Raw genomic sequence first — 11835 nt, 5'->3', positions numbered from 1 at the left:
TGAAAAAAAAAAAGAGAGAGAAACATATACATGACATACGTAAAATAGATGACCAGTGAAAGTTAGATGCATGAAGCAGGGCACTCAAAGCCAGAGCTCTGGGACAACCCAGAGGGATAAGGTGGGGAGGGAGGTAGGGGTGGAAATATGGGACAAGGGGGACGCATGTATACCTGTGGCCGATTCATGTTGATGCATGGCAAAAACCATCAAGATGTTGTAATTATCCTCCAATTAAAACACATTAATTAATTTTAAAAGAAAACTATGATAGATGTTGTCAAAAAACTTTCAAAATGTAGCAGTTCTCTTATTGGCCCCAATTGACATTGTATTGACAAAAATTAGCTTAGATCTGTATCTCAGTGTACATGAGTAACTTTCTTTAACTTTATTGAAGCATAATTGATGCATAATAAATGGCACATACTTAAAGTATATAGGGACTTCCCTGGCAGTCCAGTGACTAAGACTCCAAGCTTCCAATGCAGGCAATGCGGGTTCAATCCTTGGTCGGGAAACTAAGATCCCACATGCTATGGGGCATCTAAGACCTCATGCTGCAATGAAGAACCCTTCTGCCATGACTAAGACTTGACGCAGCCAAAAATAAATACATATTTTTTAAAAAATACATTTCAACATTCAGTTAGCTCACTTTAATGTTCATTTCTGATATCAACACTCAAGAATTTGAGGGGTCATTCTTGGAAATGCTCTGCTCTGTGCCTTTGCAGATGCCATCCTCCTACCTGAAGTATCTTCTCCATACCTTGCTTGTATAGTGAACACATACACACCCACTTTTCCAGGCTCCACACAAATGGTACCCCCATAACTGCCTCCCTGGGCAATGCTACCACTCCCTGATAGTCTTCTGTTCATACTTCCATCAGCATTTCTCTTATTTAAATTGCAGTTGTTTGGTTACTTGTTTGCCTCCTCAACAAAGGTGAGGTCAGGGACTGGTGTTTGGTGTTTTGTTTTGTTTTTTGTCCCCAGAGTCTTGCAGAGCACCTGGCAAACAGTGCAAGCCCAGGATGTGTCCACTGAACAAGAAATTAATAAATTGATGGGTGGCATGAGGATTGAGTAAGTTACAGGTTATGTGTACAAAGGTGATTAGGGTGATAAAATTACAGCCACTCCTCAGCATATGGATACCATGGGAACGGGAGTTCTTCCTGCAAACATGTGTGTCCCTTCTGGGGCTGGTTTGAAACTTCAGGTAGACTGAACCAACAACAACAGAGGGGCTAACGATTTCCTTATGATGAACACAGGAGTGAAATATGCTCTAGACATGATAATATAGAACTGGGGCTTTTCAGTAACTTCCTCCTTCCATGTATGATTTTAACATCTCACGTACTATCTTTTAATCTTTTCTTTGATTCCCCCTCCATCCTGTCCTTTACTCTCTGATCTGAGATTTAATGTAAGAAAACACTGATGAGGGCCTTTCCAGATAGCATTGTAAGTTTTAGCAAACAAAACTTTAGTATGCCCAGTTAAATTTATTTTTCAGATAACCAAGAACATTTCTTTTAGTGAAGTATGTTCTGTGAAATATTTGGGATATACTTATAGAAATTTCTCACTAGTTCTCTGAAACTCAAATTTAATGATGTAACCTGTATTTAATTCTGAAGCCCTATCTCTAGTTCACTTTCTGCCAAGGATTTAGAGGTACTCTGTACACCTAATTGTTCATACATCAACCTGAGCTAATCAGAGGTGAATGATTCAGGTCAACATGCAGTCTGGAATTTACTGGGGGAAAACAGACAAATCTACACAAACAGGCTGGTGACTGCAGGGCTCCTTGCTTGACTCAGGCTTTTCATCAGTTACAGCACTGAGCGTGTGTCATTGCAAATAATGTAATAGTTAAGAGCACAAACTTTGACAGGGAACTCTACTCAATACCCTGTAAAGACCTATATGTGAAAAATCTAAAACAGAGCAGATATGTGTATATGCATAACTGACTCACTGCTGTACAGCAGAAACTAACACACTGTAAATCAACTATACTCCAATAAAAATTAAGTTTAAAAAAGAACACAAATTTCAAAATCATGTCCTTGAGTTCAGTTCCTTGCTCTGGCACACGCACGATTTGTAATGCGAGGCAAATTACTGAACTTCCCCAAACTTGAGATTCCTTATATAAAATCAGGATAATAATGGCAGAATCTCAATTGCTTTGTCAATATAGTTCATCTAGTTTGATACCTGTCCAGAGTTAACATTAGTCTATTACTATTGTTTTTGTTGTTTTATTATTACTATTATTGCCAATGCTGCTTATATGGCAGTCACACCCTCCTCTGGGACAATCCAAGGTAGAACAGGATAGGAAAACAGGTTTACCATTTATTTTTCACTTAATATATATAAGATACTGTGCTGTTCCCATGTGTGTTTTTCATTCAATCTTCATAACAATCCTGAGAGATATCATTATTCCTCTTTTTAGACACTGAATCCAAGGCGTAAAGAAATTAGGAACTATTCCTAAAGATCACATAGACACACAGCTTGTAAGTGGCAATCTGAAACTCTAACTCAGTTGTCTGATCCAAAAACTCATGCCTTTAGTCACTAACACACACATCAAGATCTCTCTATGAGATTTCCAAAGCAGACTACAAGTATTACCTGAAGAAAGAACTGTGATGACTTTCAGTTATGCATGGAAATGTTCACAAGAACTAAGAATGCCATGTTCCTTGTATTTTCCTATCTTCTTGCTGAACTAGAACAGCATTCTGAAAGAAGGTCCCCATTTCCTCTTCCCAGCTTGGGTGAAACTGTCTTTCATAATTTGTTTCCCCTCTACATAAAGTCGGATTCATTTGCTTATGCCAGTGGAGGGTAAGTCACAACTTCTTAAATGCTTTATATATGGCACATATTAAAGGTTCTTTACAGTTTATCAGGTTAATTCCTTAAGATAGTACAGATAAACAGGCAGGAAATTATGACTCAATTTTACAGATGAATAATCTGAGACTTGAGTGGCGTCCATCACTTGCCATAGTCCCACAGATAATAACTGATAGAACTATTACATGAGTCCATGCTTCTCTTCTGAAAACTATTAACTCATGTATTTAGAACATATTGCTGGTTCTCTTATACCTAAGGCACTATCCTAGAAAACAGTGCTGTCTTAGTGAACAACATAGAACAGATTTTAGCATTTCTTAAAAGAGAGGCATTAAAATAAACAAAAATTAATACTTAAGTGCTAAGAAGGAAGAATATAGAGTGTATAAAAGATTGTAATACATCAAACCTGGAATGATGATCTGTTTCACATATGATAATATACACGTTTCAATGCTATTCTGTCAGATCATCCCACACTCTCCCTCTCCCACAGACTCCAAAAGACTGTTCTGTACATCTGTGTCTCTTTTGGTGTCTCACATACAGGGTTATTGTTACCATCTTTCTAAATTCCATATATATGTGTTAGTATACTGCATTGGTGTTTTTCTTTGTGGCTTACTTCATTCTGTATAATAGGCTCCAGTTTCACCCACGTCATTAGAACTGACTGAAATGTATTCAATGGGGAGGGAGGTGGGAGGGGAGTTCAGGATGGGGAACACATGTAAACCCATGGCTGATTCATGTCAATGTATGGCAGAAACCACTACAATATTTTAAAGTAATTAGCCTCCAATTAAAATAAATAAATTTTAAAATAAATAAATGAAAAGATTGTAATAGAGCAATATGAGTTGAATTAGAGGATCATGAAAGTTTTCACCAAAAAGAAAAGACATTTTAGTTGAAATCTGAAGCTAAAATGAATCAACTAAAAGAAGAGAAGTGATTAGAACACAGCAGAGAAAACAGTGTCAGGCCTGGAGAGTATTCAATCAGGGGTGCTGCAAGGAATAAAAGGCAACTATTCTCACTGACATAAATCACAGCAAGATCTTTTTTGATCTGCCTCCTAAAGTAATAAAAATAAAAACAAATATAAACAAATGGGACCTAATTAAATTTATAAGCTTTTGCACAGCAAAGGAAACCATAAAAATGAAAAGACAAAGAGTAGGAGAAAATATTTGCAAATGAAGCAACAGACAAAGGATTAGTCTTCAAAATATACAAAAAGCTCATGCGGTTTTTTGTATTAAAAAAAAAAAATCAAAAAAATGGGTGGAAGACGGAAAGACATTTCTCTAAAGAAGACATACAGATGGTTAAAAAGTACATGAAAAGATGCTCAGTATCATTAATTATCAGAGAAAGGCAAATCAAAACTACAATGAGGTATCACCTCACACAAATCAAAATATACAAAAAAAATCTACAAACAATAAATACTAGAGTGGGTCTGAAAAAGGGAATCCTCCTGCACTATTGGTGAGAATGTAAACTGGTATAAGCACTATAAGGAAACTATAAATAGAGCTACCATATCATCTGGAAATCCTACTCTTGGGCATAATTCTGGAGAAAATCATAAATCAAAAAGTTACATGCACCCCAATGTTCATCAAAGCATTGGTTCACAATAGACAAGACATGGAAGCAGGCTAAATGATCATCAACAGAGGATGGATAAAGATGTGGTATATATATGCAATGGAGTACTACTAAGCCATTAAAAAGAATGAAATCATGCCATTAGCAGTAACATGGATGTACCTAGAAACTGTCATAATGAGTGAAGTATGTCAAACAGAGAAAGACAAATATGTGGTGTCACATATAGAATCTAATAAAAACGATACAAATGAACTTATTTACAAAAGAGAGTCCAAGATGATGAAAACAAATGTATGGTTACCAAGGAGGGAAAGGGTGGAGGGATAAATTAGGAGATTGGGAATGATATACACACACTACTATATATAAAATGAATAACTAGTTAAGAACCTACTGTGGGCTTTCCTGGTAGCTCAGCTGGTAAAGAATCTGCCTGCAATGCAGGAGGCCTGTTTGACTCCTGGCTCTGGAAGATATCTTCAAGACAGGATAGGCTACCCACTCTAGTATTCTTTCCTGGAGAATACCTGTGGACAGAGAAGTCTGGTGGGCTACAGCCCATAGGGTCAGAAAGAGGCAGATATGACTGAGTGAGCAGCAGTTCCTAAGCAGCTCAGGAACTAAGCACAGAAACCTACTGTATAGCACAGGGAACCCTAATCAGTACTCTGTAATAACCTATATGGTTTAGTTAAGTTCAGTCACTAGTCGTGTCCAACTTTTTGCGACCCCATGGACTGCAGCACACAAGGCCTCCTTGTCCATCGCAACTCCCAGAGTTTACTCAAACTCATGTCCATTGAGTCGGTGATGCCATCCAACCATCTCATCCTGCGTCATCCCCTTACCTTCCAGCCTTCAATCTTTCCAAGCAACTGTCTTTTTAAATGAGTCAGTTCTTCACATCAGGTGGCCAAAGTATTGGAGTTTCAGTTTCAGCATCAGTCCTTCCAATGAATATTCAGGACTGACTTCCTTTAGGGTGGACTGGTTGGATCTCCTTGCAGTCCAAGGGACTCTCAAGAGTCTTCTCCAACACCACAGTTCAAAAGCATCAATTCTTCAGCACTCAGCTTTCTTTATAGTCCAACTCTCACACCCATACATGACTACTGGAAAACCTTAGCTTTGACTAGACCAACACTTGTTGTCAAAGTAATGTCTTTGCTCTTTAATAAGCTGTCTAGGTTGGTCATAACTTTTCTTCCACGGAGCAAGCATCTTTTAATTTCATGGCTGCAGTAATTCTGGAGCCCCCCAAAATAAATTCTGTCTCCTTTTCCATTGTTTTCCCGATCTATTTTCCATGAACTGATGGGACCAGATGTCATGATCTTAGTTTTCTGAATGTTGAGTTTTAAGCCAACTTTCTCAGTCTCCTCTTTTACTTTCCTAAAGAGGCTTTTTAGTTCTTCTTTGCTTTCTGCCATAAGGGTGGTGTCTCTGCATATCTGAGGTTATTGATATTTCTCCCGGAAATCTTGATTCCAGCTTGTGCTTCATCCAGCCTGGCATTTGACATGATGTGCTCTGCATACAAGTTAAATAGGCAGGGTGACAATATACAGCCTTGAAGTACTCATTTCCCAATTTGGAACCAGTCTGTCGTTCCATGTCCAGTTCTAACTGTTGCTTCTTGACCTGCATACAGATTTCTCAAGAGGCAGGTCAGGTGGTCTGGAATTCCCATCTCTTTAACAATTTTTCAGTTTGTTGTGATCAAACAGTCAAAGCCTTTGGCATAGTCAGTAAAGCAGATGTTTTTCTGGAACTCTCTTGTTTTTTTTTGACGATCCAACAGATGTTGGCAATTTGATCTCTGGTTCCTCTGCCTTTTCTAAATCCACCTTGAACATCTGGAAGTTCACAGTTCACATACTGTTGGAGCCTGGCTTGGAGAATTTTGAGCATTACTTTGCTAGCATGTGAGACGAGTACAACTGTGTGGTAGTTTGAGCATTCTTTGGCATTGCATTTCTTTGGGATTGGAATGAAAGCTGACCTTTTCCAGTCCTGTGGCCACTGCTGAGTTTTCTAAATTTGCTGGCATACTGAATGCAGCACTTTTCATGGCATCATCTTTTAGGATTTGAAATAGCTCAGCTGGAATTCCATCACCTCCACTAGCTTTGTTCATAGTGATGCTTCCTAAGGCCCACTTGACTTTGCATTCCAGGATGTCTGGTTCTAGGTGAGCAATCACACTATCGTGATTATCTGGGTCATGAAGATCTCAGTCATGAAGATTATGTATACTTCTTCTGTGTATTCTTGCCACCTCTTCTTAATATTTTCTGCTTCTCTTAGGTCCGTACCATTTCTGTCCTTTATTGTGCCCATCTTTTGCACGAAATGTTGCCTTGGTATCTCTAATTTTCTTCAAGAGATCCCTAGTCTTTCCCATTCTGTTGTTTTCCTCTATTTCTTTGCACTGATCATTGAGGAAGGCTTTCTTATCTCTCCTTGCTATTTTTTGGAACTCTTCATTCAGATAGGTATATCTTTCCTTTTCTCCTTTGCCTTTTGTTTCTCTTTTTTTCTCAGCTATTTGTAAGACCTCCTCAGACAAGCATTGTCCTATTTGCATTTCTTCTTCGTGGGGATGGTTTTGATCACTGCCTCCTGTACAATGTCACAAACCTCCGTCCATAGTTCTTCAGGCACTCTGTCTATCAGATCTAATCCCTTGAATCTATTTGTCACTTCCACTGTATAATCATAAGGGATTTGATTTAGGTCATACCTGAATGGTTGAGTGGTTTTCCCTACTTTCTTTCATTTAAGTCTGAATTTGGCAATAAGGAGTTGATGATCTGAGCCACAGTCAGCTCCCAGTCTTGTTTTTGCTGACTGTATAGAGCTTCTCCACCTTTGGCTGCAAAGAATATAATGAATCTTTTTTCGGTGTTGACCATCTGGTGATGTCCATGTGTAGAGTCTTCTCTTGTGTTGTTGGAAGAGGGTGTTTGTTATGACCAGTGCGCTCTCTTGGCAAAACTCTATTAGTCTTTGCCCTGCTTCATTCCGTATTCCAAGGCCAAATTTGCCTGTTACTCCAGGTATCTCTTGACTTCCTACTTTTGCATTCTAGTCCCCTATAATGAAAAGGACATCTTTTTGGGGTGTTAGTTCTAGAAGGTCTTGTAAGTCTTCATAGAAATGTTCAACTCCAGCTTCTTCAGCATTACTGGTCAGGGCATAGACTTAGATTACTGTGATATTGAATGGTTTGCCTTAGAAATGAACAGAGATCATTCTGTCATTTTTGAGATTGCATCCAATACTGCATTTTGGACTCTCTTGTTGACCACGATGACCACTTCATTTCCTCTAAGGGATTCTTGCCCACAGTAGTAGATATAAAGGTCATCTGAGTTAAAATCACCCATTCCAGTCCATTTTAGTTCACTGATTCCTAAAATGTCAGCGTTCACTCTTGCCATCTCCTGTTTGACCACTTCCAATTTGCCTTGATTCATGGACCTAACATCCCAGGTTCCTATGCAATACAGCATTAGACTTTACTTCCATCACCAGTCACATCCACAACTGGGTATTGTTTTTGCTTTGGCTTGTCTCTTCATTCTTTCTGGAGTTATTTCTCCACTGATCTCCAGTAGCATATTGGGCATCTACCAACCTGGGGAGTTCATCTTTCAGAGTCCTATCTTTTTGCCCTTTCATACTGTTCATGGGGCTCTCAAGGCAAAAATACTGAAGTGATTTGCCATTCTCTTCTCCAGTGGACCATGTTTTGTCAGAACGCTCCACCATGACCCATCTGTCTAGGGTGGCCCTACTCTTAGTTTTCTGTGATTGTGGTTTTCAGTCTGTCTGCCCTCTGATGAAGAAGGATAAGAGACTTACAGAAGCTTCCTGATGGGAGAGACTGACTGAGGGGGAAACTGGGTCTTGTTCTGTTGGGCAGGACTATGCTCAGTAAATTTTTAATCCAATTTTCTGTGGATGAGTGGAGCTGTGTTCCCTCCCTCCCATAGTTGGGGCTAAACTCTGGTGGAGGTAATGAAGATAGTGGTGACCTCCTTCAAAAGGTCCCATGCACGCACTGCCACACTTAGTGTCCCCAACTGAGAGAGTCAATTCCTAGGTAGATTGATAAGAAGTCCAGGGTCCCCAAGGGGAGAGGGGGCTGGGGCTCTCAAAGTGGAGATAGGGGTCTGGAATTCTCAAGGAGGAGAAAAGAACAAACTTTTTTTTTTCCTCTACATTCCTTCAGTTCAGTTCAGTTCATTTCAGTCGCTCAGTCGTGTCCGACTCTTTGCGACCCCATGAACTGCAGCACGCCAGGCCTCCCTGTCCATCACCAACTCCCGGAATTCACTCAAACTCACATCCATCAAGTTGGTGATGCCATCCAGCCTTAGTCTTAGTCAATTACACAACTCAGTTTAAACTCTGTACTAGGGATTATACAAGAACAATGTATCCTGCTATAGGACAGTTTCTCCTTCCTGAAAACCTTATGACTAATCCTGATATCTTGGAATGTATATTATGGGAGTGGGTCTGGTAGGATCTTTCTATTGTGAAATTCTAATCTTGTTATCCTAAAATGTAAACTGTGGGAGTGGGTCTGGTAAAATTTTCACAAACTTGAGATATGCTTTTGATTCAGATGCAAAAATCCTTAACAAAATTCTAGCAATCAGAATCCAACAACACATTAAAAAGATCATACACCATGACCAAGTGGGCTTTATCCCAGGGATGCAAGGATTCTTCAATATCCACAAATCAATCAATGTTATACACCACATTGACAAATTGAAAAACAAAAACCATATGATTATCTCAATAGATGCAGAGAAAGCCTTTGACAAAATTCAACATCCATTTATGATAAGAACTCTCCAGAAAGCAGGAATAGAAGGAACATACCTCAACATAATAAAAGCTATATATGACAAACCCACAGCAAACATTATCCTCAATGGTGAAAAGTTGAAAGCATTTCCTCTAAAGTCAGGAACAAGACAAGGGTGCCCACTTTCACCGTTACTATTCAACATAGTTTTGGAAGTTTTGGCCACAGCAATCAGAGCAGAAAAAGAAATAAAAGGAATCCAAATTGGAAAAGAAGAAGTAAAACTCTCACTGTTTGCAGATGACATGATCCTTTACATAGAAAACCCTAAAGACTCCACCAGAAAATTACTAGAACTAATCAATGATTATAGTAAAGTTGCAGGATATAAAATCAACACACAGAAATCCCTTGCATTCCTATACACTAATAACGAGAAAACTGAAATAGAAATTAAGGAAACAATTCCATTCACCATTGCAATGGAAAAAATAAAATACTTAGGAATATATCTACCTAAAGAAACCAAAGACCTATATATAGAAAACTATAAAACACTGGTGAAAGAAATCAAAGAGGACACTAATAGATGGAGAAATATACCATGTTCATGGATTGGAAGAATCAATATAGTGAAAATGAGTATACTACCCAAAGCAATTTATAGATTCAATGCAATCCCTATCAAGCTACCAACGGTATTCTTCACAGAGCTAGAACAAATAATTTCACAATTTGTATGGAAATACAAAAAACCTCGAATAGCCAAAGCTATCTTGAGAAAGAAGAATGGAACTGGAGGAATCAACCTGCCTGACTTCAGGCTCTATTACAAAGCCACAGTTATCAAGACAGTATGGTACTGGCACAAAGACAGAAATATTGATCAATGGAACAAAATAGAAAGCCCAGAGATAAATCCACACACATGTGGACACCTTATCTTTGACAAAGGAGGCAAGAATATACAATGGATTAAAGACAACCTCTTTAACAAGTGGTGCTGGGAAAACTGGTCAACCACTTGTAAAAGAATGAAACTAGAACACTTTCTAACACCATGCACAAAAATAAACTCAAAATGGATTAAAGATCTCAAAGTAAGACCAGAAACTATAAAACTCCTAGAGGAGAACATAGGCAAAACACTCTCCGACATACATCACAGCAGGATCCTCTATGACCCACCTCCCAGAATATTGGAAATAAAAGCAAAAATAAACAAATGGGACCTAATTAAACTTAAAAGCTTCTGCACAACAAAGGAAACTATTAGCAAGGTGAAAAGGCAGCCTTCAGAATGGGAGAAAATAATAGCAAATGAAGCAACTGACAAACAACTAATCTCAAAAATATACAAGCAACTCCTGCAGCTCAACTCCAGAAAAATAAATGACCCAATCAAAAAATGGGCCAAAGAACTAAATAGACATTTCTCCAAAGAAGACATACAGATGGCTAACAAACACATGAAAAGATGCTCAACATCACTCATTATCAGAGAAATGCAAATCAAAACCACTATGAGGTACCATTTCACGCCAGTCAGAATGGCTGCAATCCATAAGTCTACAAGCAATAAATGCTGGAGAGGGTGTGGAGAAAAGGGAACCCTCTTACACTGTTGGTGGGAATGCAAACTAGTACAGCCACTATGGAGAATAGTGTGGAGATTCCTTAAAAAACTGGAAATAGAACTGCCTTATGATCCAGCAATCCCACTGCTGGGCATACACACTGAGGAAACCAGAAGGGAAAGAGACACATGTACCCCAATGTTCATCGCAGCACTGTTTATAATAGCCAGGACATGGAAGCAACCTAGATGTCCATCAGCAGATGAATGGATAAGAAAGCTGTGGTACATATACACAATGGAGTATTACTCAGCCATTAAAAAGAATACATTTGAATCAGTTCTAATGAGATGGATGAAACTAGAACCTATTATACAGAGTGAAGTAAGCCAGAAAGAAAAACACCAATACAGTATACTAATGCATATATATGGAATTTAGAAAGATGGAAACAATAACCCTGTGTACGAGACAGCAAAAGAGACATCGATGTATAGATCAGTCTTATGGACTCTGTGGGAGAGGGAGAGGGTGGGGAGATTTGGGAAAATAGCATTGAAACATGTATAATATCATGTATGAAACGAGTCGCCAGTCCAGGTTCAATGCACGATACTGGATGCTTGAGGCTGGTGCACTGGGACGACCCAGAGGGAGGGGAGGGGAGGGAGGAGGGTGAAGGGTTCAGGATGGGGAACGCTGGTATACCTGTGGCGGATTCATTTTGATATTTGGCAAAACTAATACAATATTGTAAAGTTTAAAAATAAAATAAAATTTAAAATAAATAAGTAAATAAAAGGTATATAACACCATTGTTTACACTAGTAAGGGGGTACTTGTCGAGAGCCGCATTAGGCATTACTGACAAAATGGAGGCACGGCCCTAAACCCCCTCCCTTTGTTCCGTAGGCACGG

This window comes from Bos mutus, chromosome 7 (assembly GCF_027580195.1).
Source record: "Bos mutus isolate GX-2022 chromosome 7, NWIPB_WYAK_1.1, whole genome shotgun sequence".
Taxonomy (NCBI): domain Eukaryota; kingdom Metazoa; phylum Chordata; class Mammalia; order Artiodactyla; family Bovidae; genus Bos; species Bos mutus.
The sequence above is the reverse complement of the archived record's forward strand: the minus strand, read 5'-3'. Positions refer to the sequence as shown.